General features: G+C 40.1%; 1 long non-coding RNA gene across 2 annotated transcripts in view; it reads right to left on the bottom strand.

Moving 5' to 3' along the window:
• Nucleotides 1-25,654, bottom strand: part of LOC135308669 (uncharacterized) — a 71,584-nt gene that overhangs the window by 45,217 nt on the left and 713 nt on the right. Inside the window, exons 2-4 of one of the 2 annotated variants that reach the window (XR_010369058.1) lie at nucleotides 24,914-25,012; nucleotides 23,243-23,404; nucleotides 22,525-23,031 (exon numbers count right to left, since the gene is read on the bottom strand). This is a non-coding gene — a long non-coding RNA (uncharacterized LOC135308669). Of the gene's footprint in view, nucleotides 1-22,524; nucleotides 23,032-23,242; nucleotides 23,405-24,913; nucleotides 25,013-25,654 lie in introns of those variants that run through there. The other variant, XR_010369057.1, reaches the window with a different exon arrangement.

The raw sequence follows: 25,654 nt of genomic DNA, 5'->3' as shown, positions 1-25,654 counted from the left end.
TCTGTTTGCTGCAAACGTCCCAATTACATTCCTTAATATTTCAGCATTGTATATTGCTTACAACATGCAATGCTAAAACAATGTGCAGGCTGAAGAGAAACCTTCTTAATTCACAGTCTTCTGTGAGGCAGTATTTTTTTGTGCAGCTTTGTCACAAGAAGTCAAATGACTTCTCCCACTGACTTCTTTCATTCACTCCTTGAACTTTTCCATCCATTTGCTGCAGACTGATTTCCTGATCTACATTTACCTTTGATACTGACAAAAGGGGATGAAAAAGAGAGGCTTCCCTGCAAAGCAGAGTCAAGAAAAGGTTTCAACTCTCTGTCACATGGCACTTTCCATTCCCTCACATTTGCAGCCCAAGGTGTCAGAGTCAAACATGACTCATCATCATGCCCTATAACATATGCAACAAAAGGTTTAATTTTCTCTTTTAGCACCCTCGAGGTAAAATGTGGTGCTGTAGGATAGGTTACCTTGCATAATTACCACTATAAAACTGACACCACCTCCCAGTTTGTTCTTTTAATAACCTGTGCTTTTAAACCTCTACATTTTACATATTTGTTTGCAATTTGTCACACTGTTTCCTGAAGAACTGAAAGCAAAGCATCTTTTGAAACTGTATGCCCACTGTTTCCTATCTTGGTGGCTGAGGAGAAAAATACTCAGGTATTTTGTGCCTGTAAACTGCTGAGAATGAATGACCTTGGTGCTGAGAAGAGCATCTCACTATTTTCTGGTGAGCTTATGGACTCTGAGGGGCCTGGACTCAGCTTTCTTTCAAAAACAGCTGAGTAGGATGAACATAAAATAAAAGAATTGGGTCTGGCAATGTTGTGAGCTGAAACATCAGGAAAGGAAATATTTCCCCCCTGCTTTTCAGGAATATCACATTTCTGTTTTCTGAGGTATGGGCTAATTTGGGTCTTTTCTGCTAGACAGCCTTGAGTAGTGCTGCATTCAATGTGTAAGCAGCTTGTGAGTGAGAAAGGCAATTCAGCTTGGGCAGCAGCAGCAGGATGCAGCAAGTCATTCAGAGAGGAGGAACTCAGCCAGACCTCTCTGGTGCATCTGTAACACAATTAAATCTCCATAACGACCTCCATTAGGCCCAGCATGTAAGTCACTACAAACAACTTTCGACTTGATGAACATTTTCCCTCTAAAAAGTAACATTTCAGTTCTATTACTTTTGCACCATTTTAGCCATATGCTAAATATTAGAATGCCTCATTCTCATTTACCCTTCACATATTAAGGTGAAAACTCTGACCTAGTGCATTCTAATTACTTGGCTTATTAGCTTCACATTATATCAGTAATGGTGGATAGCCAACATAATTACCAGGACTTGAAAAATTATACTTTGCTGTACTATTTCATGAACTGTGAGATGGTTCTCCCTTCTTATTAACTTTCTTATTTAATGGGTTGACCAGATTTTTTATCTACCTAGACCATTGATCAAACAGATAATTTTAGATTTTAACTGCAATTGAGAAATTGCCCCCTAAAACAGTGAGATATATGGGTTTTTTTAGAGGAAAATACAGACATTTATTATTCTTCTGTGCTCCTTGTTGACAGGCCACCACAATTATGTAGTTACTGCATGCTGCTTGAATGCTGTTTTTAACTTTAAAATCTTTATGAAAGTTAGAGGGAAATTATTTTTGGTCCTTTTATTCTTTCAAATTTTTACTGTTGTAGTCACTAAAATCCTAGCTTTCCCTTTTCTTTAATTTTTTTTTTTCTCTTTCTGGAAGCAAATACAACTTCCACACCTTTTTGTTGTTTAAGTCGAACACTGACTTTCAATCCAAACCTGGCAGGACTGACAATGAATTGTTCACCAGTTCAGCCTAGGAGGTGGATCTGAGTATTGTTCTGATCCCAAATACTTTTAGCTTAGAGAATAAAGCTACAGAAGAGATTAGTTTGTTGTGCTGGGTTTTTTTTTTTTTTTTGATGGAGACTCCTGCTGAAGGGGATAAGAGATTTGTGTGAGTGGTCACCTCAAGCTGCCTTGAGGTGTTTTAAGCAGATAATTATTGCCAGGCCATCCTGAAAGGAACACCCCTGGTCCTGGCTGGCTGGGACCTGCAGTGCCTCCTGTACAATGTGCTTTTCTTGCCTGGAATGGGACTCATCCATGCCACTTGGCCACTAGCCAGGCACTTCTGTCCTCCAGGGAGAGCTCCCAGCCAGGCTCACTGATGCCCACATGTCCCTGGCGGAGCGGCAGCTCTGAGCCACTTCTGGAATATTCTCCCCCAGACCACAGAAGCAGAGGGTCAGTGCACAAATGTGAGCCAGTCATTTTCAAGGAAGTCATCTCAGAAGCCCCTGGACTGAATTAATCAGCAAACCACAGCTCCTATGCTTTTTGGAAGCAGCCACAGTAACCTCCTGGCTCTTGGCAGATGGACCTGCACTTCTGCAATGCTGTGACAGCTGCAAGAGTTTGATGCTGTCTTGACTCAACATATCAGTCAGAAGCTTTCCCTGTGGGGAAACCTATGTGTGTTTTAGGCTTATTTAGTTGGAAAAGAAATAAAGCTAAATCTTTAGTATTTTTTTGGTTTGTTTTTTCCTCTTTTTTTTCTAAGCAGGAAAAGAAAATACACCTTTCACAGCTTCCTAAATGAAAGGGAGAGTTGTTGGGAGAGAGAATGACACTGGACTAATATTCCCTTCGAGAATTTCAGTGAAGGGATAAATTCCTTCATGGCTCATCCACCTGACCAGAAGATAAAGTGAAACTGTACATCATCACCCATTAAAAAAATCCATTCTCCCTGTGCAGCTGTGCTACCAAAAGCACCTCTCCTTCTTCATGACTGCACCTTTAAGCCAAGAAGAGATGGTTTAGAAATGGCCAGTAATTATTTAATAAATAATAGGAAATTACTTTTTTAATGTAGCAGGGAGCAACTGGAAATGTATTCTTCCTGCAGGATTTGAATGGGGTGCTACTTAATTCTATTGTGCTTGGTGCAATCAGTTTAATAGTTCTGATTTTTCCTGACCTCTCTGCATGAGGAACATTGTTATAAAAGGAAATATAATAAAAAACTTCTAAGGGTAATAGTAGAGACAAAAAAAGGTAAGAGGCAGTGTGAGCCTGAATGTGAGGCACCAGTGTTAGTGCAGATCTACAGGTGGCCTGACACTTTCCTACTTGAGTGATTAGGGCTCAGCTCATGCTGCATTTGAGATTACTGGAGGCATTAAAGCTACAGCCCTCGATATTAAAGAGATGGAGGTGAAGGTTGAGAAATTTCAGTCACAAATTGGATAAATTTCCCAAGTCTCTGGCTGCAGTGCAACACTCATTTATTTGCAGGTGAATTTAACAGACAGGGTGTTGAATGAGGAATTACTTCCCAGAGTGGTGTATTGAGTTAGGTAGAATCTGCCTGAAGCCAGAACAATGGGTTGCTTTTGTGCTAATTTCTGCTTTAAAAATGATTAAATGCACCTGACATTTTATGTAATCTTATATATTTAAATTAATATGAAATTCAAACTGATTTTTGGAGTCCTTTTTTCACTAGTGTATGCCTATGCTATAATATGCATTGTGTAATATATAACTGTGTATCTTGTGGTTTCTTGATAATTTCAGTGAGAGAGGCTTTTAAATTAGCTATTAAATTACCATTCAGAGATTTGATCATCTTCTAATTTCCGTACAAAGCCCTCCACAGGGAATAAATCTAGTTTAAATGTTCTCTTCTTCCCATGATTTTATACTCTAGCTGCTAGATGATACAACCTTCCTTCATTTCTAACTCAAATACATTGCAAGAACCTTAAAGATTTTAGTTCAGTCTTGCCAAATAAGTCTATATTGCAATTGTAAATGTAACAAGAACTAGGAAGAAAAACATGATTTCTGGTGTTGCTCAGTTCTCTTACCCTTAGCCACAGCTGTGAGAGCTGAGTAATTCAGAAAAGTACAAATGGTGGTGGGGCTTTTAAATACTTCTTCATGCTAATTGTCTCCCCAAGTTCCCTTTCTTACTGGAAGAACTGAAATTCTGCATTTTATTTCTTGTGACTTTTTTGGGCAGATGAATGCCCACTGCTTTTTTGGGCAGGAAATCTGCAGTTTCCTTGGGCCGAAGCAAGGGCTGAATTCCCTTCCTTCTTTGCATGGAACTGTGGGAAAACCTGAAGTATAAAAATGAGGATAGGCCAATTCTTATGTGCTTTGTGAGTTTTGCCTGGCAAGATGCTCTCAATCAAATCTATTTGGGTTCTACTTCCTACTGCAAAACACCTTTTAGTAACATGCTGATGACAGAGAGCAGGGAATTGTCATCTTCTTCTTAAAAAATGAATATAAATAGAAAACACACTAAGTCAGGGTTAACCTTGCCTATAACAGTTAAAGTAGTAATGAAAAACCAGAAATTCTGTATCTGAAACTAAACTGATCTCATGCCCTTCTTTTGCAGCTTTGAGTTCATTTAGCAAAAATAGAGATTTATGCTGTTGCTAAGTGTTTGAGCCTATAATTGCAAACTCAACATGCAAGTTCAATATAGACTTTTTTCCTGGTTCCCATAAATATTCAAAACTTACACCTTAAATATCTTTTCATGATGTGTGAACTTTGCTCCAGTACCTGCATTAGCCCAGCAGAGCTGTCTCAAGTGATAGGACAAAGCTGTAATTTTTTATACTGTTCTCTCTTGAGAACAAAGCAGCATTCAAAACTGCTTTTCAAATATGATTCCTGTCTCTGGGTTTACTGCTCTGTGTTGCCATGACCATTCACCATAGGCATGTGATCTATTCTTTTTTTCATTCCAGCTGCACAAAAAAATAGAATTCCACAGACTATAAGCTGTGATCCACTGCTAGAAAAGAAGGATAAGGATTCTTTTGTCTGTCCCTATAATGGACTAATCTATTTCTGGGCAGGTTCCAGAGTGTATTTCCAATAAATTCTCACTATCAAAAATTACCCAGACATATGTAACCCCCAAGGCTACCATTAATTTTGCTTTTATACAGATGATAACAGACTAATTATTTGTTCCTCTTGAGGTTCACACAGATGGGGTGTATCTACATCCATTGTTAAAGACAAGCATGTGCCTCTCTAAGAAGAGTATTTACTTCTCAAGCTTTCCTTTCCTCCTTTGTTCTTCTCTTGTCCTCTAACACTCTCAGAAGTTATTGTTATTGGGTACTAATTTAATAAAAATGCAGGAAATTCTGACTGAAATGATAACAACCAAAGCTGTTCAATTGCTTTTCTGTGTAACGACTCTGATTGAAATTCTGGTCACAGCAAAATCGAAGGCAAAATTTCCTTGGCTTCTGCAGGGGACTGGGATTTCATCTAAGGTGAATATTGTTTTTGATTTAGACACAAATATCTTATAACAGTTTCTGATTCACAAGTCTTGTCTGGCATTATACCACATTAAACAAGCCAAGAAACCGTAATCTAAAGGATATTGTCAAGTGGAGGCAGAACATATATTCCTTTCAGGTGCTGTGTGCTAAATAGAAATCTCTGTGCTTGGCATGTGACACCTACCAGGGTATAATGCTATCAGGTGTGCCCTGGGTGCTGTGGACATCATTGCTTTCAAGGCAGAGGAGGACAGCAAAAGAAACAACAATGCACCAGGACTGAAAGCAAAAGTGGGAGAGGAGAAAAGCTGTCACAGGGAATGCCTTGTAGGTGATCTAGAGATACTTCCAAAATACTTGAATTAATTTATTGTGCAGTCCTCTCTATAAGCAGGATCCATCCTTTCCAACAAACTCTTCAAACAAAACATGTGCAAATAAATCCCGGTTTTACTTTTTATATTCTGCATTTCCCTATGTACTTATGAGGGAAAATGACCAAAATACTCAAGTGAAAATACCTACAGCATAGCCAGCTAGTTAGCTGTCACTGTTTCCGCAAACAGGTGAGAATCACCTCTTTTGAATACACCATTTCCTTGCTGCAGGAAGAGCTATCTTAGTACTGCCCCTTAAAGAAAGGCATAAAGTGATTTAAAATACATACATACATTCGTGTCTGTATGTATGTGCATGTATCTACCTAGCTATTTATATACTGTTATGTGTGGGAGCAGAGGAAGGGATTCTTCCTGTTCTAAGCAATTACCTACCCTATCAATATGTATATATTTCAGCACTTGCTTTTTTCCTCCCCATGAAACCAGACCTTGAATATACATGTTTATTTTTAAGTAATTGCAAATTATCCATGAAATGTTAAATAGGATAATGAACTCATTAAGCATTAATTGCTAAGGCAAGAGGCTCTGGTGCCAGCATGATCTGTGTAGCAGAGCTCTCACAGGGGGGTATTCCCAAACTAGAGGAAACTTAGGAGAAGTAAAGAGAGCCAGCAGGAGCCTGCAGATGATGGGACCAGGAGCAATAGCAGCCAAACTCCCAACGTGAATAGAATCAGCCCCTCTGGGAGAAAAACCAGGGCATGGCACAGCAGGGTGGGTGCTGAAGCTCCAAAAATTCCTCTATAAACACACCAGCAACAAAAGAGGGTCTGAGGAGGATTTCCAGCCTTCATGAGGTCTGGGGGAAACAGTAACAAAGGATAAGTGGAAAAGACCTTAATGTTGCAACTTGATGTTGCCTTTTGCTCTGTGTTTGCCAGTAAGACACTAAATCAAGTTCATGGTCAGCCAGTTCCCAGTAGAAACCGAGCTGGGTGGGAGCACGGAGCTGTTGGAGGGCAGAAAGGCTCTGCTGAAGGATCTGGCCAGTCTGGGTTGATGCTCTGAGGACAGTGGTGTGAGGTTCAACAAGGCAAAGTGCTGGATCCTGCACCTGGGTTACAATAACCCCACACAGTGCTACAGGCTGGGGGCAGAGTGGCTGGAGAACATTCCAGGGGGAAAAGACCCTGTGGTGGAGGTGGACAGCCAGCTAAACATGAGCCAGCCTGTGCCAGGTGGCCAGCAGCATCCTGGCTCACCAAAAATAGTGTGCCAGCAGGACTAGGGCTTCCCACATGGGAAAGGGTTGCCCAGGCCAGTGGTGAAGTCACCATCCCTGGAGGTGTTTAAAAGACAGCAGATGTGGCACTTAAGGGGACATGGTTTAGTGGTGGGGTTGGCAGTGCTGGGTTAATGCTTGGACTCAATGCTCTTAAAGCTTTATTCTAAGGTAAACAATTCTACAATTTTAAACGTGCAAGAGTTCAAGCAGGAAAGCAAGCTTTCACCAGGCATTTCTTGTGAGTTCCCCCAGAACACACAGCAATTTGAGGGAAAAGGGAAGAGCAGCAGTTAGGGTGGTTGCACAGGACCTGGTGATGACAGGACATTTTATCATCCCCCTGCAGAGGAGCTGGTGCTGCTGCTGAAGGATCCTGCCTCCCTTCACATCGTTAGAGGAGTGATAAAACAGCTCAGTGGGAGGGGAGGACAATAAGCACATGAGGGGACGGTGGGTGACACATCTAATGAAGGCCATTAACGTATCACAGTTAGATTTTCATGGAGCAAGAGAGAAGTCATTAGTCTTTTTGTGTGTCAGCTAGCAGAAAGACTATGGAGCAGAGTCACTTTTCCTCCAGGAATTTAAATTCCCACAGAAGAGAGATCTTATCTTAAGGCTCTTTCTTCACTTCTCCACAAAACACTAGGGGAACAGTTACAGCAGCACTTGTCTGTTTGAGGATGCAGATAAATTGCATGCACTTGTCAAGTTGGGCATATTAGTTTAGGTTAAAATTGCTAAAGCTGAAAAGTCAGTGTAAACATTTGCCTTTAACAAAGTGAACGTATTTTAAACTCTGAGTTTGGAATCATTAAATAGGACAGGAAAAAAAAATCCTGACCAAAAATAATTAGGTCAGGGAGAGCGTTCTATTTGATAGAAAGCCGTTTCTTGGTGAGAAGGATTACTTTAGTGAGGGGGATGAACAGTGTGATCTGATCAAATGTAGAAGAAAATTGTTTATTGAAATGTACTTGGTACATTTCTAGTGGCACAAAGCATTTATTTCACCAGAAATCCTACACATATGTGGGATCCTATCCTTGGAGACAATAGTTGGGTCACTAAAAAATATTTTGTCAATTCTTGCTTCTTTTACAAAGTTTTACTTAGCAACTTACTTTTTACTTGTTAGTCTCTGCGACCAAAATAGTATTTTGAACATTTTAATACCAAAAAGAACAATTTTAATAATTAGCTGCCTAACAACCATCCTAAAATAAATTCCATTTTGAGTATCTGTAATGTAATATCTTTCTATTAGACAATACCTTTCTTTTCTATTTCATAAAATGAGGGAATTAAATGACCGGTCCCTGACATGAAATCTCAGCCATATCCTGAAGCCATACTTTCTGCTTCATCTGTGTCATGAAATCACATCAACCAGGGAAGATCCCTGACAGCTCAGAAGGGTGCAGGATTTGCACTTCTCTGTAGCCATTCAAAGCATGACAAACTGAGTCAATTTGTGAACATCAGAAATGGACTGTTATTGAACTAGGATGGTAAATTCAATCACATTCACATCAGTGTATAGCATCTCCGTGCCTAGAGATGTGTGCTGTAACTACAGCTTTTTTTCATTTTCTGTAAGACTATGTATTCAAAAATATGGGCAACTCATTGGGGGTTATTTTTGTGTGTGTGAAATAACTGTCAGTGCTTGGGTATTATCTTTTATAAACAAGCACTCATAGCAGACCAAAACAGCGCTACCATGGAATTCAGGCTGGGTTCCTTAATCTTAATTTCACCCTTTTCTAAAGAAAAGCAGCAGTTAAATACAAATCCATGACATACAAGGGCTACTTAGTATTCAGACTTGCACATCACTTCCAGTCATCCCAAACTACCTTAGCCAAGTTCATCTTAAGAGATATTTTACCTCAAAACCCTGGGAAATGAAAGCACTGTTGGACAAGGTCCAATGCTCTCCTCTCACCATTGCTTTCCTGTCCGAGGAATGCTTCAATCCTGCACATTAACACACACCTTATAAAAAATACCCAACCAATCCTATTGATCTCAGTAACACTGTTCTCACCCACAGAAAAAAACCCAGCACCATGCTGATTTATGGAATTTTTGCCAGGGTGGCATTCATGATAGTGGACCAAATTCCTTAAGCCATCAATGCAGTAGAAGTCAACATAATTTCTATAGCCTGCACTGAGTACTACAGGGATGCAATGCTCCAAACTCAAATCTTAATACAGAAAATTGTACTGCATTTTCGGGGCAGGAAAGTGTCAAGAAGCAGCAGAAATGTTCTTAATGCCTCTGCATTAAGACCCACATGATTCCTGTTGCACTGCACTGTCTGGGAGATGAAACATATGATGGTAACAGTTATTCATCCTCATTTGGCCTATAAGATATCTCAGAAGACACAAACAATTCTGCACCCTCCTCCTGATGGTCAGTGTATCTTATGGCAATATATTTAGCACATGCTCTACAGATTTCAGAATTAAAAATGTTTTTTAATGGTTTCCAGTAGTTAAACAGTACGAGCAAGTGACTCAGTTATGGTAATCAGTGTTAATAACAATACATTTATATTCATCAAGTATTCAGATCAGAGAATTACACTTGTTAATTCTTAGCATAAGTACTATACAGATTTAATTTTAAAATATTAAGGAACTGGAGTACAATAATTTCTGAAATCATATTCTACTAACCCAGACTGCAGGAAAGCTCTTTGTTTACATGTTTGACCAGGCAGGTTGTGAGGTGCATTTGTTTTTCCTTGAAGGCAAAGGGATATTGCTTCTCTTGTGCTCAGAGCATGGAACAGTCCAGGTTCTCACTTTGCATTCAGTTTGCTCTGCTCTACCAAAATTCTGAAAAGAGTCCCTCATATAAACTGAAGAAGCAGATAATAAATGAGTGATACAAGTCAATAAAGTATCTAATGCAAATTCACTTAAAAGAGAAAGAAATAGTTACTTCTAAGAATTGCTGAGAAGTTGATTATTTTCTAAAACCCCAAATGAATCTATTCAAAGCAGGGCTTAAAATCTAGAGATACAGATATGCAGATGGCAAATTATTTGAAGTTGATGGATTATCTAACCCCATAGTGCTGGGGAAGAACTAACTACAAAAAATAAACAGTTTTTCCTCCTTCAATTTTTTTTTCTCACAATAAATTAATACAGTTCTTCAAAAATACTGAAAAACTAAAAATAGCAGCAGCCACAAAAATTAAAATATACCTTATAGGAACAGACTTGTTTTCCTAGACCTCTTTTTCACATGCAAAATGCTGTCAGATGGGAATGTTACCAAATGTAAGAATGAGTAGCTGAAAGTGACCTAGGCCATACAATCTGCTCACTAAAAAATGAGGAAAAAAAGATTCCCTTCCATCTTGCCATCTTCCCTTACTGTAGAACTGGAAGTGCATGTATTAAATGCCATTCTCTAGTGACTGGCAGAAAGAATATTAATATCCCAGCTAGAGGATATTTCTGCCATGGTTTGGGGTCCTCTATAATGAGAGACTCAGCTGCAAATGCTAACACTTGTGAGGAAGGAGATAGCAGCCAGCCTGTCCCACCTCATTCCCCATATATTCCTGTAAATGTTTCTCCTTCACTTGTTAGTGCAGTTGTTCATGTCTGCAAGGACTGGCCATGGCCAAGTGCCATCCTCACTGCTGCTGACTGCAGGGCTCAGAGGGAAGGGGTTCTCTGGCTCCAGACATCCTCCAGCACTGGGAAGTGATCCTTCAAGAAGAGGCCAAAAGGAAGACAGAAATATTTTGTTTACAAAGCTCTAAAAATGTTTTGTTTGTCACACTTCCATTCTCTCTCAGTGCCTGCACTCAGCTCGCTCATAAATTGTCAACAAGACTTCTGCATTTCCCTGTATTCCTCCAAGTCAGTTATAGCAGTAACAGCTCTGGCTGCCATCATCTCCAAAACTGTTTATGAAAAGAGATTACAGCAGCACCACGTAAGGGACTGTTCCATGCAGCTGATAGCCTATAATTTCTAAGAAAGGGTTGCCCTCAGTTCAATCTTTGAAGGAATGAACTTGAAATAAAAATAGACCCATTGAAGAATGTATAATCTTGCTTAAGAAGGAAAAAAGGTGGAGGAAATACAATCACCCCTAAAAGGAGTCTCAAACTGTCTGGAATAAAATGTTTTGAATTAAAGGCTCAAGCTGGTAGACATACTGAAAAGGGCAGAGAGCAGAGCTCTACCTGTCTTGGAAAGACAATTTGATAGTGAAGAAAAAGACTGGAAGCTGCTTTAGTCCACTCAAAGTGTTGCATCCTGCAGGGGGTTCAAAATATAACCATGATCCTAACAATGTGAAACCTGTATAAGACATCAGCTTACAAAATTATCTTAATAGGAGATTCACAGGTTTCCAAAGGAGCTTATAATTTTGGGGAGGCAGCACTCAAACCTGCACTTCAGCTCCCTGCTGCATCCATTGGGTGGGAAATGAGTAAGAATGATTATTCCAGCATTGCCATTTGTGTCTCTGCAGCAAGGCTTGTATCAGCACTTACCCTGCAGAAGCAGGATTTTGAGGAGTTTTATTACCACAACAGCAAAAAGTTATTTTCAGGTTTATATTTGATTCATACAGCCTGTGCATGAGAGAAATCCTTTTTTCATGCAAAAGTGACTTCATTTTAGGTTATGGATATAAATATGAAATAATTGGACATTTACAGGTTTTGGAGACTGCCACATTGCTCTAAATCAGTACTGACTTCATAAATGAATTTGTACAATAGTCAAGTTACTACCATGGTCTAAATCAATGTTGATATAAATTAAACCAATAAATATTTATATTATCATCATGCTCTGGAATGGAGTGTGACTTAATCAATAAATAGGGTTGTGATTTGTGCCAGGTGGCTAAAGAACAGAGACACTTTCTGGCCTAAACATTTTACTACACATAATGAAAAGAATTTACCAACTAGTCTATAATCACTCAGTTGCTTGATCAGGTTGAACTGGTAGAATATTTTTTCCACACAGGTAGAAATTATCTAATTGCTACCACAGCACAGGCAGCTCTGCCACAGGTATTTGCCCTTACCCATCATTGTTCAAGCAGGTATGGCCAAAATGTTAATCTCCTGACTTTAAGAAAAGCAAACACAAAAAACAAGCAAAATACAGGTATTTTCCAATTTTCACATCCTTTCAAACAATACTGAAAGTATCTATTAAGGATACTGCTCACATATATGTCAATATATATTTCTTTGCATGAAAACCTAGCAATGAGTTTAGTTGTCCTTTTAGTTATTTGTTCCAATTTCAGATCTAGTTTCACAGAAATCCCTCCAAAAGAAACAGCTTTGAGAATATAGGTGCTAATTTAAACATGTACTACACCATGATGCTAATTGAGTTCCAAAATGTAATTTTTCATGAGAAAGGTATTCACAATTATTGACCATTTCAAGTCACTGCCAAATCCCCAAAGTGATCAATTTAAAATAAAAACTCAAGTATCTGCCAAAATTAGGGACTGGAGGCTAAATATATTTAGAATGTACAGAACAAGAAGCAAAGACATAATTTCCATGATTTATATGCTCTGTAGCAGTACCTATGAGTACCACGACAGTCCTTGCCCCGAGCACTGAGCAATTACAGTGCTATTAAAGCAAAATGCATTTAGTACATGACACAAATCAGCCCTGCATGGGGAGCACGTTGGACTGTAGCACTGCTCTTAAAGTATTGCTAAAATACTTCTCAAAATACCCCTTGAGACACAAGAAAAAGCAATCCTCCTTCAAATCCTACCCATTCACAGCATGAAACCCTGGAAAATGCACAGGAATAAACTCTGGGACTTGATCTGTTCAATATGTTCCTAAAGCTCATACCAGCTTGTTGCCTCTGATAAGACTATTTTATCTTTTTAAGCCACATATTCTTTTATTTATTAAACCACCACCCACATTTCCCCTTTTTAATTTTTCTTTTGACACTAGACCTTCACAGTCCTGACTATTTCTTTTCTGCAACAACCTTTCATCACTTTTACTACCTTGCTAAGAGAGGACATTCTTTCCCTTCACATCTTCTGCAGGAGGGCCTCATGCACTTTTTTAAACCAGATTCATGTAACTTTAGTAATGTATCAGTCATGCACTGGCATCTCTGACAGCCTGTGAATTTATTGGGCACACAGTCTGGTCTGTGACTGGCAGAAAAAAAGATGTGAAAACCATTTGCACAATTTAATACATGGCACATTCAATACTACATTTGATAACAAGCAGTGGTTTCTAACACTCAAAAAGGGGGAAAGATGCCAAAATCTGGGAATGCATTTTGGGCACAGTGAGGGATGTTGAGCATTTGCTCCAGTCCTCTGTGTCAGGGATCATTTGTGTCTGGTGAACAAGTGTCTTGCAAGTCATTGATGAGTCAGCCTTAATCACACGTTCAGCTGGCCCTGGTCCTGAGGATATTTGGGAATTCACTGAAACATTTCCTATGGACTCCTGCTGCTGTTACTAAAGAGTCCCACTGCTGGCAGTGTCCAGCTAATGCTTCGTGCTGACAGACATTCTTGCTCTCAGCCAAGGGTGAACTGCTCCATTTCTGCCTAGGAAAATATCTTTCCCCATCTCTTCTGTAAAGAGATCTTTTCTTGTTACTTTTATTTTCCTACATGAGCTTGAAATCTTGCTTAATATTCAGTTTATTTTCCATTTCCTTCACTGGCCAAGGGGACAAGCTTAGAAGAGTGATTTTTTAAGAGGTGTTTCTGTCATCCCAGCCACATCCCTTGCCTGCATAAATCACTGCAGTTGAGAGTTACTGTCTCTGACTCTGTAGATTCCCCCATTCTGAGTTAGATATTTTTCTCAGTTAAACATTTTCTAATACAAACTCAAAATTTACTTCAGTGCTTTATTTTGGCAAGCATTTATTTGTTGTTTCTCCTTGGTAATGCCCTTTATCACATTTCCATCTAAAATCAGTGCATGTTGTAACACTTTTCTAAATCTGACCTTTATCCAGAGCTTGAATACCATCAGTAATTAGGAGCTGAAATTGTTTTATTGGAATAAACAAAAGATCGACTCTGCACTTCTTAGCTTGCCTTTTTCCCTCTTTAAGTCTGCCCTATTTAAGTGAAATTTCTAATCCCTACCATGAACAAACACTCGTCCATGACTTGATCATTGTCTGTAATCTTGGCTTTCTTTTTTCCATCACTTTCTCCAAAGGACTGTCTTGCTTGTATTGTCTGTATCATTTAGCAGTCAAGCTACTTGCTTATCTGATAAGATGGTATAAACTGTTGAAATTTATGTGTGTACTGGACAGCAATCATGCCACTGTTTCCAGAGCAATATTAAAAAACACTAGTAGGAGTACTCACTCACCCTAAACTCCCACTGTTCACCCAGGGCAATAAATTTTAACTGTGCACAATATTAAAAAAGCAAAAAAAATGGTAGGAGCACAACTTAGTGTAAGGCATGGAATATCTATTGTTACTGTTGCTGTCTAAAATCAATGTATGTTTCATGGTGCTAAAGAGTAATCAGCAAAATCTTTATGATTTAGAAGCATCATTTAAAACAAACATTTACGTGATAGCTTGCTGGTTGCTGTCGTATAACACAAGCTTCAGAAAAGATCCTCCATACTTCTCATTAAAGAACTGGTAATGACAGAAATGACACAAACATCACAGGAATGTTGTCCTGATAAAAATAATTCTTTACTCTGGCTACAGTTTGCAAATTAATGTGTTCGCTCCATGAAAGCAGGAACTCTAAATATACAGTGTCACTCACAGACCCCAATGCAATATATGCAACATTTCTGCAGCCTGCAATGTAGCTGGTAAAGCCTGTAGGTATAGTTTCTAGGGAAAAATAAAAACCCAAAGGAAGAGATTAGGAATGCTGGGGAAACTGCCTGCCATGAGTCAGCACTAACTGGGCCAGCAAAATAATTATTCTTTGGACCACACCAAAAGAAAATGGAACAAAGGAATTGGGGTTGTATGAGATGATTCAGGCAGCTTGTACATAGGAATAAGGCTGCCTGCTCTCCCAGCTGAGGGATAAGCAATAATACAAAGAAGTCTAATGGAGCCTTGCCAAAACTCATCTTTTTAAATGGCAACCTGAAAGCTCACTTCACATGAAAATCAATATATCACTGTTCAAGATGAAAAACAGTCAATTACCAAACAGAGACACTTTTTTTTTTGAATGTGGGGATTGTGCTTAAGGCAAATAGAGAAATAAACTTGCAAGAATATAATATGCTAAGACTAGAGAATGTTTAACCTTTGAAAAAATAATTAACTACCAGGCAAAGCTACCAGTCAGCATATATTGGCAAATAGAAGCACATCATCAGGCAAGAAGGAATCAGCAGCATTTAGAGATAATAAAAACTGAGAAAGGTCTTGACCTGAAGTGCAAACTCTCTGATGCTCAGTACACTGCTGAGATATTTGACCCAACAGCCTTCTGTTTGTAGGGTTCCAGACAAAGCAGTATTTCCTTTACTCAACAGAACTGTATTTCTGCTTATTCAGAAAACCTTCTCCTCCTGTCAGCATATTCATAAATGTACCATGGTCCACACCAACTCTATTGTTTGCCACATTAGTCCAAGTAGGAGGCTGTTCACACCTATTCTAATTGTGGAGATGCTTTTCTAATTCCCAGTCTGCGTTTGTGACTGGTCTCTTGCTTGTGCTGCCTGTCCATGAGAAGATTCTGCAAGTGCCTGATATTTTTAACTCAAAAAAAAATTAAATTACATTTCCTCTTAGACCATTCACTGCCAGGCTGAAGCCCTTTTCTGATAAGAAATCCTTCCACTTCCAGAAGAAGTGCTGCAGATGAACCCCCCACAGGGTATCGTGCAGTGCCTCTATTGATAAAAATCTCCCTCAGTCTACCCCACATTTAACTTGTCTCTTTTCAGGGTTTCATCCCATAAGATCCTGCTCTGATCAGCTTGTCCTGCCTTCAGTTGCTGTTCCCTTCTCATGGCAAAAACCTCTCACAGCAAAAAACTCCTGCACTGCAGCTCAGTAGAATCATCTTCAAAGTTATCCACCCTTTCTTCTACAGTAATCTCTCCCTTTTTATGGTCAGTGCTGCTGTCAATCCTCACCCAGACCTGGACACACCAGGGGATGGCCAGGGGAGAAGCACAGGCTGCTTACCACATCTTTGAGCAGGGATGCATCCAGCAGGAGAGCAGGAAATGAGCACAAAGGAGAGGAGCAGAGCGGACAGATGTCCCAGGATGCACAGTGGAAATTCTGCCAAAAATTTCTAATGTTCTCAGAGATAAAGACTTGCACAAATTTCTGAGGCAGATCAATGTTAATACCTCTAGCTTTCATTGCTGGAAACACAAATCCATGGGCAATTTCTGGCCACGTGACTATTCTCAACCTAGCTTTTGAGGAAGCATTTCCTTACTTTACCCTGGGGATCTTTTTGCACTGTCTGTGTTTATTGGTGGCTGTTCCTTCAGTCTGCCCTCATCTCCTGGAAAGCCACCCTGGCACACAAAGGAGACTCCCAAGACCTCCAGAAATGGAAGCAGCTCTAACACTAGACTTAAGGTTTCCCACCTTGGCTGGTCTGGGCAGGAGCCACTGGGAATAGCATCCTGTACAGATGGGAACCTGCTCCATTAGAAATCTATGCCTCCACAAAACACCCCAGTTTTCTTTTGTTTGTGCTACTGTAAGGCAAGAACCAGAGGTAGATGTTTTCCTTGGATTCCAGCAAAAAGTCCTCTGATGATACATTTCTACTTCTCCCAGACCTCAGATGTTTCTGATAAATACATTTTGGGTTGGTTTCTAATAGGAAAATCTAACCACTCCTGAGGCTTTGAAGGCAGAGGTGAACTGTGCCAAGCTTTATTGTGATTTATAGATAAGGCTATTCAGTTTTATCACCGTCTGGTTAGATGGCGCTGCAGCATGTGGCAGCCTGGCACAAAATTTTCCCTCACCCTCTAAGTAAATCCAACCCCTTTTTTTCCCTTATAGATTACAGGTGTCAAAGACATAAAATGTAGAATTGCAGGGAGCTTAGCATTAAAAAATAATGATCCATTATAGTGGCATCATGAACTACTATCTGCCTGTTGTGAAACTCAAATGCATTTGGACAAAGATGTCTGACATAATTCAGGGCATGTGGAGAGGCTGGAACAATGAGGAGCTGCACCATCAACACACACACAAAAGATTTCACCTTTCTTCCTGAGTTAATTACTTTGGAGAGAGGAGGCAAGCTCAGAACTGGTATTTGCTGTTGTTTGCAAGTATTTAATATCTCCTTAATGACTCAGATTTGAAAATAATTAAATAAGTAATTTGATTAAAAAAATTATAAACACTGATTTTGTTGGTGAAATTCCTTTTAAGACATTTAAGTCTGGTCTCAATTAAGCATGAACATAACCCCAGTGAGTGTCAAAGATCTATGGGGAACATCCAAGGTACTGCAGGCTCTGTGCCTTTCTTGTAAGTCTCTAGAGAAGGTTCTACATAGAGATCTTACAAAAAAACCATGGACCTCATATACACTTCTACCCAATGAAAAAGTCTGGCCATACTTCCTGAAATAGAAAACAGTAGAATGAGTACATAATATCAGTATTCAGCTTTCTAATGAATAACTGAAATGTGTCTTTTTCAGAAATTAGTACTTTGAGCTGTATGAACAATAGAAGGAAATAGTCCGTAATGTTTTTAAAATGTCACCCTCACTTTCCTGGTGCATTCAGCCATTTCTATTTCTGTACATTCTAAGAGCTAATCAAATTTGGCAAAAAAAGGATTTGACAGAAAGTATTTACCCTGATAAGACCCATTTAGTGATGAAATAACATAGTTGCTGGGTAGTCAGAACACCCTTGCTCAGCATGTCCTATTCACTCTTGGCATCTTGGTAAATTCCCCTCATGCATTTGCTCTTGCCTTTACATGCCTGTAACAGAGCATGGCTCACTCCTGAGTCACAAATTTCCTCCTGTGCATGCCCCTCTTGCTTCTCTCTGGCTCTAGCACAATCTTTTTATTTTGTCTCTGCAGTGTTGTTTAGCTTGCTTTGCTCTCCTTTTTCATCTCATTTCTTATTTCAGAAGGTTCTCTCAAAATCCTTGTTGTCTTTTTCACAACTTATCAATCTTCCCTTCACTTTCCCTTCTCCACATCTGTCTACCTCCACATGTCCCTGGGTATTTGTATGAAACATTCACACGTGAGCTGCAGAAAGGCTGTGGGCAGAGCCATTCACACGTGAGCTGCAGAAAGGCTGTGGGCAGAGCATCCCTGAGGAAGGAGGAGTGGGGGGCCCTGGTATGCATGGCTGGGAGCCAGAAGGGTCTGGAAAATCAGTTAGACCATTTTTCTTATGCCACATCTCCCCACAGTGCCCTCTTCTTGCCTGTGAACTGCAGGCACTTGCTTTATTTCAGCTGACACAGCAACGTGTTTCTGAGATAAACCCAGTGCAGATGCAGCCCCCGGATTGAGCTGGGAGCCCCCTGTGCACTCCTGTCTCAGCCTCTCTGCAGCAGTGGTGGCTGTGAAGGCAGAGCAGAACCATTCCTCATTCACCCAGCCACAGCACCAGCCATAAAGTCTCCTCAGTCACTAATGTGCAACCTGAGAATAAAAACAGGTATCACTACGAATAAAAACATGTATGTTATATATGGTGTACCAAACTTATCCAGATAATGACAACCTTTGTTTCAGGCTTCATCCTCAGCCTTCCTATATTTTCCTTTTTGTGGTCAGAAACAACTCAATCAGCCCAAAATAGTGATATAACCACACCTTTGTTCATGTGGTCCATTTTATTTGACAATTAGCTGACTAAATGGCCAAATTTTTCAGCCTCCAGCAGGAGGCCAAAATGCTGTTCAACTTATAACATGAACTTTTTGTACTGTGTTTATTTTAACCACTGCATTATTTTCCTTTCTGCCTATTTATTTACACTCCCTGAGCCTGCAAAGGCACTTTGCTGAGATGTGTCTTGACAGTCAGCTCTCTCTGTTCTGTCCATTTGTGTTGGTTTGTTTTTCTCCTAGAGTGATTATAGCAGCTTATGCCTGGAACTTGCCATCAATGACATGTCTAATCTCTAGGTTGTTTTTCCATGCTCTGATACGACAGGAGGCAGAGTTGTCTTTCTCCAGAGCAGATCACTGACTCTTCCTATCATTTATTTATGCATGATCTGTTCAAGAATAACAATAAAATAAACCTAACAGAACAGTTTCTGAGAAAAGCCAGGATTTTGCTTTCAGCTCTGTTCATAGATTCTCTTCTATAGTTTTACATTGTGTTAAATCCATACAGAACATCACCCAAAGAAAGAAATATGATTTATTATATTTATAAATGAATCTTTACCTCCATGAAGGTTAAAATCCCTCCCATCAAGGTTAAGTTCTGTCTATAATAGGCAATGCATATTTGTACAGTAAGAATTTGTCCACGGCTTAAAGAGTTTTTAACAAAAATAGGATATACAAAGAGAGGAAGAAAATCTTGTTATCCCCACTATATCCCTCCCTGGGCAAGGCAGAGGGAAAGACCAGGTGGTACAAGACAAATTGTGAGGGGTCTTGGTGGCAGAGAATCTTGTCCTGGGCACCCTGAGGATCCCCACCACTAAGCCCCCTCTACAGCTACCAGAAATTATATTAGTTTGACTCTGTCATAGGAAGGCACAAGCCTGAAAAAAACCTTTTTTTTTTTTTTTTGAGTGATACATTGTTGTGGTGGAGTGTCTCAGACATCTTTCCCCACAGTTTGTAAGCTGAGGGGAAAACACCACGACAAGACTGTAAATCACACTTCCAGACAGACATTGAGCAGATTCATAATGTGTGTTGTTTAGCTGGAAAGACCATCATCCTCAAATACTTTGGAAGTGAAATCTCAGGGGGTAGTAGAAGCCTGAATAGGGGTGATACAAAAAAAAAGCCAGCACCCATTAATTCTCTCCTGAACCACCCATTCCTCTCCCGACAGCCAGAGCCTGGATGCTGCCCTTGCCCAGCCACCCCAATATTCATCACAGCTCTGCTCCCACAGTCCTGACACTGATACTGAAAGCAAATCATCAGCTCTCTGGCATCTCCATTTTGCTTGACATCCAGCAAGACAATGAACCACTGTGACAAATTGCTAACATCAGAAATCCCATCAAGGAATATTGTGACAAATAGAAACTCTGCAATTACTCCTTTCATAGCCCTCGACATCGTGTCTGCAAGTAGCATCAATCAGACCATTCAAGACACGACCAGACAGTTTCTGAAACCTCTTTGCACTCTCCAGATGTGCCATTACATGCTTGACTTGAGGAGAACTGTTACTAATTTTAATACAGACCTTCTAATATTGGATGATATTTTGATCTTTTTTCCTGTTTTGTCGTCATGGCTGTTTTTGTGAGGAGAGGATCACAGAAAGGCTCTAAGATGTATCCCCTTCCAAGGGTAGCCTCAAGTAATTCCACTGAGCAATATAAAAACTCTTTATCATCAATAATTTCCCTTATCTCTACTAACACTTTTATATAAATGTTGCCAATATATCTGAACCAGATTGCTTTACAAAAGAACACACACAACACTCAAGGACTGACATATGGTAAAAGTCTGTGGGGTTAAAGTCTAGTAGAGTTATTGTACCTTGTCTCTAACAAATTCCAAGGAAATTTCAGAAGAATAAACCCTATATTAATGCTAATATTTGAGCTATTTATTAAGCTATTTGATAAGGTATTAAAATAATAATTTACATTTTTAAAAACTAAACAGATCCCAGTCAAATGTTTAAAAACCAATCTTATTGTCTATTTCCTAAGAAACCAAAAAATTCCAATTTTTTTTAATCCTTCAAAGAGCCCTCAATGAAGTCAAACTTAACACAAAAGGAAGCCTTGTGGCTGTTTATGATGGCTGACAGAGCTAAACAGACCTTCTTGAAAGGCAAGTATGAGCTCCTGCCTGCTCAGGGTATTGATCTACAATATAAGGATTATATGATAAAATTTAAGGGTCACAAATCAGGTTTTATGATGAAACTGTATTGTTGCACAGACAGATAAATTTCTCTTAAGTTACTTCTAAAACAGACCAGCTTAAAATTTGTATATGTTGCTAAAACTGTGCATACTGAGAAACCATAATAGCTTGTGAAGTTATTTATTAGTTCAGTTTAGGTGTGAGCCTAACATACTTCTGGTACTGATTTGAGCAATACTGCCAAAAACGTCAAGGAGTTAAAGCTGAGATAACTTATCTAATCTGTACTTGGCCATCCCACATTTGGGTCCACTAAAGCCTGATTCTAGAAGAATCAGGACAGTTTCACATTTTGTCTAATAAGCAAGCTACACATACTTCAAATGGGCAGTGAAAACTAACTGTTCACAAATGCCACAATGTGAGATATTAATGTGACTATACATGCTCCTATTAAGAATTAAAAATTCTATTAAGAATTAACAGTATTTTAGGTTTCATGAGATGATTTCACCAGTTAACAGCATTTGTAACTTTCAATAGAAAACACACCTCAAAAAGAACAGGAGAGTCACTAATATCAAACACAGAAAATCAATTCATGCGAACAACAACATGGGCTTGCTTCATGTTTTCACACTTCATTTCTACCGAGCTGAAACCACTCCAGACATTTCCAGCTGTCAGCTCCTGTCCCATGGGGGATCTGAAATGTGCATTGAGATGCCTGGAGAGTTTTGGAGCTAGAAGCAGTCGTGTGGAAAAGAGGGGCCTGGTCTACACTGGCAGAAGAGAATTTCTGGCAGCACCAGGGACTGTGGTCTGCTCTGCACAGTGAATGCACAGATGTTATACAGGCCTTATGGATACTATTTTTTGAGCTTATTTCCTCAAACTCTTTTATATATGTTGACCTCTTGAAGAGCTATATTGGTCACTGTCCAGCATGATTTTAAAGGGATCAATTAGAAAGGTTTCTTAATGTAGGTAGGAAATTAACTCCCTCAATAATGGGACCTCCCAGAGGGTTTGGCTTGCTCGTGCAATAAAGTCAGGCCTGTGCTTCTCTACTTGTCAGGACTACCTAACAAAAAACAAATAAGAAATGATAGTTGGTGGGGAATCTCCTACAGTTCAAAGAGACTTACAATTTCAGAGCAAAAGTTCATGACATATCTTTTCAAACCTCTGTCACAGACTTGTGGCTGAGCTCATTTCTGCTCATGTGATCCTGAATCACTGTAAATTACTGGCATTCTGTGAGAAACTGCATTTATCAGGAAGGGATTTGTGCCATCTGATGGGAAAGAGTCCATTGATTTTTTTTTCAAACCTGCTACAACAACAGCTCTTGAAGCTGAAGAGACTCTTTTATGCACTAAAACACCACAGATGACCAGTAATAATTCAATGGATAATATTTTATGCATTCAGTAACAGCTTACACACAGCCTAAGATATTGAGGGATGAACCAAGCCAGTGGTTTAATTGAGTGTAACCATTGCACCCTTAGCATATTAAAGTACTTTGCAAGGGAAAGGATCAAGTAGAAGTTGGATGAAAAGGACATGGAAGTGTCATAGGAACTTTAACTTCACTTGCACCAGCAAAGTGAGGGCATTTTGAATGCTAGAAAAGAAAACTGGCTCAGAAGCTTTTATAAGATAATCCCATTCACAAAGTCACTGAAGCTGGAAGGATGGATCTGGAGCTGAGGGAGTAACTCCATTAAGTTGGTGTCGAGGGACTTCATGCTTCTTATGAGCTTTGAGTAAAGCATGAAAACCTGGTAACTTTTCTGAGGCTTTATAAGAAAATAACTGGGACAATTAAAAACAGTTAGCCTTATACAATTAGATTATCAAAAGACTACCAATTTTTCTTGAAGCTGGTAAAGCCAAAGATAACCTGGCCTCTCATGAAGGTCTGATTTTTTTCTGCTTGGCCAGATGAAATGAAGAGCTGGAAGAAAGAACAATGGAAAGAGAGAGCCAAATGATCTGACAGAAGACTGGTACAGCACAGTGTAATGGTTGTGTGGTAAAGGATGTGCGGCAATGCATTATGCTTGCATATTTTCTATGGATTTCCAGTCTTGTCAGCCCTTCCCTTGTACAATGACACATGTCCTAGCACCCAACTTGTAATTTTACTACGAAAATGTGGAAAATACCTGGAATTCCCTTGTGTTGTGGTGAAAATGGGCTTTCCAGCCTTCCAGGCTACCTCAGCCTAGAGCTCTCTTAGGGATGTTACCAGTCTGGCATGTTAGGAGTCTGCCTTGAGCCAAAACTGAGTTTCAGCTCTTGCTTTCTGCCTTGTACTCTTTGGAGGACTAGAGGGACAGAGAAACAAAACAGACATTTGCAATAAATGTAATGAGATTGACCCCTATAATAAGTATGTCTCTCAACAATATTTGGTTGCTTAAAGACTTTTTAGTAAAATTATTACTGCTTATAAGAAGTATTTCTGTACCCTCTGGGTAAATTGTTTTCAGTATGTGTTCCAGTATTTACTTTGAAATAGGTACTCTTCTACTCCATCATCCTGATGCCACAGTGACAGTAGGGGGGTAAAGGAGTTAAGAGAAGGCTCACAAAAATGTTTCTCACTGTGTACTACACCGTGGTCAATCAGTTCAACCATGCACACCTCAGTTACCAGGGGCTGCCTCCAGAATGCAGTTAGATTAAAAATACTTCACTGAAACAGAGGAGGTAGCAAACATTCAACATTTACTGAAAAGAACCATCTCTTTTATACTTAAACCCACAGGAAAATTCTTCCTCTTCTCTGCTGCTGGAAGCATTAAAAAAATGCATCTATGATTATGTGAACTCACAATTTCTACTGCAGAAAATGGGTACAGCTCCAATGAGCCATTGAAGGTCTGTCTGTGGTTCATGGATTCTTTTTTCAATGCTGTCAGCAATAACCAGATTTTTCTTTGCTTTAATTGTGGAGCTTGGAACCCAAGGCATTACAAGGCAGCCCAAGACAAACCAACTAAATTTGGGCTGTGTGAGATGAACTCCTTATATTTTAGGTCACACTCTTCTACCTCATCTACCTTTCATCCTGCCCTCATTATCTGCTTCTATCCCATATCTTAAAGCTTAACCTAGAGCTTATCAAACCAAAATGTAAACCCTCACTGAATGCAGCAGACTTTGGATCAGGCCCATAGGATTAATCAGCAAAAAAACCCCCATCAGCATGGAAATGGATCCCTCCTGTGAGCTGCCCAGTGCCTTCAGGGCTCAGGAGCACCAACAAACCCCACAGGACCATGCCCAGAGCTGGCTGGTGGCACCAGGACTGAAGGGATCCTGAGACAGATTTTGGGTTTTCAGAAGTTGTGGCATATTAATCTGACAGGCAGAGGAGCTACTGTGTAGGTATGGGAGGCTCTAGGGAAGTATTTCACAGGGTTGGAAGTTTCTTAGGCCCATCTCAAATTTTCATTTGAGTTATCTTAATAGGCTTTTCCCCTCAAGCCTCCTGGGGTCTAAGGGAAAAAAGAAAGGGATAAAAAATTAATTCAGGTTCATGTTCTTTTGTGACTGCTCCTACTGAGCACAATAAACTGACATGCTGCTTTTAATTAGCGTTTAGTTAACTGCTCATTTTTGTGCAGAAACTATGCACCAACTCCAGTCAACATGAAGGTGCTGAACTGAGGACAGGGAGATTCCGCCTGTGGAAAATTCTGGCAGCATGGAAATATTTAAATTGCAACCCTTTAGATTCAGTGCTTGGACACTGATTCTGTCTGATTTGAAACCATACAGATAAAACCAACAAAATTTGAGCAGAAATCCTGTTATTACTGATAACTCACCTTAGGTAACAAACTGCAAATTGCTATCAAAGAATGGAATAGCAGAGCATGCTGAGTTGGAAGGAACCAATAAGGATCAAGAGCATTCAGTTCCTGGCCCTGGAGGTAGGATAGCCCAAGAGTCACACCCTGAGTCTGAGAGCATTGTCCAAATGCTTCTTGAGCTCTGCCAGGCTTGGTGCTTTGGCAGCTTCCCTGGGGAGCTTGTTGCAGTGCACAGCCACACTCTGGGTGAAAGAACCTTTTTCTAACATCCCTCCCTGACACAGCTTCAGGCAATCCCCCCCCCAGGTCCTGTCACTGTCACCACAGAGCAGAGATCAATGCCTGCCCCTCCTCTTCCCCTCACAGGAAAGTTTTAACAGCAATGGGGTCTCCTCTCAGCCTCCTCTTCTCCAGGCTGGAGAGACCAAGCGGCCTCAGCTGTTCCTCACACGGCTTCCCCTCAGGGCTCTTCACCATCCTCCTGCCCTGTGGATGCTCTCTAGTAGTTTAAAATCTTTATTACATTGTGGCACCCAGAATTGCCCCCAGCCCTCGAGGTGAGGCTGCCCCAGCTCAGAGCAGAGCGGGACAATCCCTTCCTCGGCCTGCCTGCCATGCTGTGCCCCATGGCCCCGGAACAGGGCTGGCCCTCCTGGCTGCCAGGGCACTGCTGGCTCGTGTTCAACCTCACACAGCTGAGGAACTCCAGATGCCTTTCCCCATCTGCTCTCCAGCCTCTCATTCCCCAGTCTGTCT

Source organism: Passer domesticus, chromosome 10 (assembly GCF_036417665.1).
Source record: "Passer domesticus isolate bPasDom1 chromosome 10, bPasDom1.hap1, whole genome shotgun sequence".
NCBI classification, from domain to species: domain Eukaryota; kingdom Metazoa; phylum Chordata; class Aves; order Passeriformes; family Passeridae; genus Passer; species Passer domesticus.
The sequence above is the reverse complement of the archived record's forward strand: the minus strand, read 5'-3'. Positions and strand labels throughout refer to the sequence as shown.